A 4,692-nucleotide genomic window follows, 5' to 3' on the forward strand; every position below is an offset into this window, starting at 1 on the left:
TAAGAATTAACATATTAGACTAAGGGACCCTGAGCTGCAGCCAAGGTCTGAGTGGTCAGAAAACACAACACGAGGTTGAAGAAGACAAAGGAACCTTTTAGCAACCTATGCTACGGACGAGTAGCTGTATCTAAAGGGGTTGAATTCAAGCAGGACCACCCAGTCACCACTCTCCAAGGAATCGTGTGTCCACACTGTTTTCCTTCCCACGCTGTAACCATCCACACGGCTGATTAACACTCCTCCGAAAACCCCTTTTCAGAGCAAGGGCAAGGAACCAGACCACTTAGAGAAAGGACACTGACATTGTGAGGAGAAACAAAGAGTTACACCCGGTAACCGAAGACGGACCATCATCAGAGAAGTCTGTTACATCATTATATTCTGACTCATAAGAGTGGCAGTTCGGGGCAAGGTTAGGGTTAAAATAAGCACAGTTGACAAATGTACCCATGTGTGTTTTCTCTCGTGCACTCTCACTCACTCTCGCTCTCTTTTTAAATCCCCATTTTGTGTATACGTGTCATATTGTGTTGGCCCTCTAGGGACCTGTTTTATCGTACTAAGTCCTAAGCAATAGCCTAGACTGTGTTTTTGTGTATCTTATATTATCATTTTAGCTTGTTAGCAAATAAATAATCAACTCAATTGGTGTGGTACGGACTTATTTGGTGAGACTCGGGATTGTGCAGATTCACGGATTATGCGACGTTCAGAATGAGACTGTAGAGGAAATTGATTAATTAGCGACTGTTGTAAAATCGATATTATGATATTCTTTGAGTTAATTTGGGAAATAGAAACTCAATAAAGCTAAAACGTTCCCATGGTGCCCCAGGTTAATGAGTTAATAATTGCCTGATTAATTTAATCACATAATTATAAACCGTTAATCATTTGACGAGCAGCAGTCGTCACATTAATCAATACAATGTCACGACACTGTGGTGAGAAGAATCACATTTTATATTTGGTCGTGTATTGTATCTTTATGTGTGGTGTGGTATTTGATAAAGCACTGTTTTGATGGTTTAGCCAGTACAGAAAACTATCAAAAGCCCAGTAATGTTCCCCTGGGAATTACATTTTAATGGAGTTATAATAGAAAGCAACAACAAATAGTTAATCAGCAGAAAGGAGAGATAATTCCAAATGGCTTTGCTCCATGATATCATGACAGTAAGGGAAGCTGGCGCAGCAGGGTAACACTGTGCACTGGAAAATTTTACTCACATAGTGTCTGCTTCCATAAATGATTGCATACCAGTACCGAAGGTAAAAAAGTAGGGATAATTTTTAAAAGGAACATTAATAGGCTGTTGATGTGACTCCCCTCTCCATGGGTCTGCCTGTAAGTCTATTGATAAGGACATTTGTGTTGCCCTTTTTGCGCTATAATTCATGGGGGGTATCTATACTGTCACAAAGACCTGTGGCCTGTGATGGGACTAGGTGGGGTGGTTGTGATGGGATGATGTACAGCCACTGCTAATCACCCATTCACTGACATCAATTACATTCACATGTGACAGGTAATCCTCCAGTGTCTCCTAATGGTTTTATGAATTAGTCAAATTGAGATACATTTCACCATAACAAAAAGGCAGTAAGAAAGGGCACGGGGTGGTGGGTGTGGGTGGGTGTGTTGGGAGGGTTTGGGAGCTGGGGATTGACTTCTACCTACTGAATTCCACCTGCCATGTTTGGTGACCGTTTCATCAATCTTTCCATTTTACAGTTAAAATGACTTCAATGGTTGGAGTCCTTGGTGTTTTATTTTATCCCCATACCATGCGTTCGGCTTTAAAGCACTAGGCAGGAGATGCACTAATCAGTCCCTGGCCAGTTTCATCACCATAAAGAATTGTGCAGCCTTTGTTGCTGCTTTGTTCTTGTCACTCCTTTAAAATGATACATGGCTGGCAATATGTTAAATAAATGATTCTGAATACGGCGAGACAAAGAGAGAACGACAGAGAGAAACTGTGGGTGGTTTGAGAAAGGTGTCCTTCAGTCTTTTCATGTAAGAAAAAAAATTGCACAAAGGTAGCAATTCCGCACAACAGACCACAAGTTCCCTCTTTAAGGGTTGTTCATATTACTTAACTCCCTTTGAGTTTGAAAATCTGTCCATGTAGTTCCATTTATATACTTGTCAATTTCTCATTATCTAACTGACTAACCTGTGTCCTCACCAAACGTCCATCTAATGAGTCTCAGTCATATGCCAAACTGACTCAGAAACTGAAGTAATTTACAGATTGAGAAATTACATTTTTCTATGCATATATCTATACAGCAGACAAGTGAAACTATCATACAATCACACACAATCTGTCAATCACACAAATGTTTATTTTGTTTTGTTCACCTTCAGTTTTTGCCACTCTCATCATACAAGGCCATCTCTGTTCAGTAAACAATCCAAAAAGACAATTATGGCAAAGGGAATAAGCAGTTGCCAGCTAAAACACAATTTCTCCAGGTAAATAACCCTAGCCAGCTCGCTCAAAACATTTCTAACCTCAATGCACTGAATCTAGCTTCCTTTTTTGCAGTACAAACTCCGAAGCCTTCAGCACCATGGACAAGGCCTCCTCCACCAGTCTGTGCAGTGCCACGGACAGAGCAGGTCAATGCCACAGGCAAGTTGATATGGTAATTTTAGGTATTAACAGTAAAAAAATTAAATAACTCTGAAACGATTTACTGCGGCATACTGTAAATTATGGTGCATAGTGGGAAAATTGCTGTATTTCGAATGGTACTGTAATTTCACCCCTCAAAATACAGTACCTTGCAGTGCCATTTGAGCGCCCAAAAACGTTTAACCACTATTGGATGCATGGTATGGTTGTTTCTGAGCATTAACATATTTTGAGGCGTGTCAGGTAAGAGGCTATATTTGTTACTCCGGTGAGTGAGAATGCTGTATCAAATTAACTCCTATGTGGTTATAGTGTCCCATCCATTTAAAATGTATAGAGGACAGATTGAAGTGTCAGCAAGTCATTAAATGGTTGAGCATTTTGCCATGTCATTTTCATCTGTTTTGCCCTGTAGTCGCTGCCAGTTTGAATGCCTTTGTTGAGGCCTCTAGAAGTGCAAGTAATATAAAACACCAATTATTCATTAATATGGTGTAACGTGTAAACACTTTACCTAGCAGCCAACATGCTTGCACCAATCCCTTGTAATTACAGAAAAACACTAAAATCTCCTAAAGAGCTACATTTTTTTGGAATGGTCTGCTGATCCATGTGAGAGACGCGGATTCGATCTCAAGCTATAAGTCTTTACTGAAGACTCATCTCTTCAGTAGGGCCTATGATTGATTGTAGTCTGGCCCAGGGGTGCGAAGGCGAACGGCAAGGCACTGGAGTGACGACCCACCCTCCTGTCTCTGCCTGACCGGCTCCCCTATCTCCATTGGGATTCTCTGCACATTACGGGGGCTGAGTCACTGGCTTGCTTGCGCTCTTCTGTCCTTCCTGTCCTCAGGCTCATATGGTGGTGAGATTTTTGTGGGCTATACTCAGCCTTGTCTCAGGGTAGTAAGTTAGTGGCCTGTTGATATCCCTTTAGTGTTGTGGGGGCTGTGCTTTGCCAAAGTGGGTGGGGTTATATCCTACCTGATTGTCCCTGTCCAGGGGTAACTTTGGATGGGGCATCAATGTAGCCGACCCCCCCCGTCTCAGTCTACTGTATCTATGCAGCAATAGTCTATGTGCCAGGGGGCTAGGGTCAGTCTGTTATATATGGTGTAATTCTCCTGTCTTATCTGATGTCCTGTGTGATCTTAGATATGCTCCCTCTAATTCTCCCATATCTCTCTCTACATCCCCTCCCAGAGGACCTGAGCCCTAGGACCATGCCTCAGGAATACCTGGCCTGATGACTCCTGGCTGTCCCCGTCCCTAGTCCACCTGGTCGTGCTGCTGACCCAGTTTCTGCTGTTCTGCCGGCAGCCATGGAACCCTGAGCTGTTCACCCTCAACACCCCACACATGCTGTCACACAACTGACATTAACTCCCAAGGTGCTGACCTCTTGCACCCTCTACAACCACTATGATTATTATTTGACTTTGTGGTCTTCTATGAACATTTGAACAGCTTGAAGAACGATCTAGCCTTAATGACCAAATACTCTTATAATCTCCACATGGCACATCCAGAAGCGTACTGGCCACCCCTCGGAGTCTGGTTACTCTGTCTCTTCCTAGGTTCCTGCCTAGAAACAGAAGACAAGGGCAGTCAGACATGGTTTTGACTCTAGACACAGAAAAGGTAGGAAAAATACGGAGGGTACAGGGCAGCAGAGGACGAACAGCAGAGGGGCTAATGATCTTGGAGCGGGGGGTAAAGGTCTCGGCTTCCGGGGGTGTAGCCGCGGCACTATAGCAGCATGCCAGCGCCTTTATTTATTTTTTTATTTTACCGTTATTTTACCAGGTACGTTGACTGAGAACACATTCTCATTTACAGCAATGACCTGGGGAATAGTTTCAGGGGATAGGAGGGGGATGAAAGAGCCAATTGTAAGCTGGGGATGATTAGGTGGCCTCAGGCTTGACCTTCTTGGATACCGGTCGGTGCTGCGGAAGCAAAGTGGCCCGGGCCTTACTGAATCCCTCCCGGAGGTCCTGGTAGTTTGCGGAGCTGGCGGAGAGGTCCGGGGCAATTTCCAAGC

This window comes from Salmo salar, chromosome 24 (genome assembly GCF_965601325.2).
Source record: "Salmo salar chromosome 24, fSalSal1, whole genome shotgun sequence".
Lineage (NCBI taxonomy): Eukaryota > Metazoa > Chordata > Actinopteri > Salmoniformes > Salmonidae > Salmo > Salmo salar.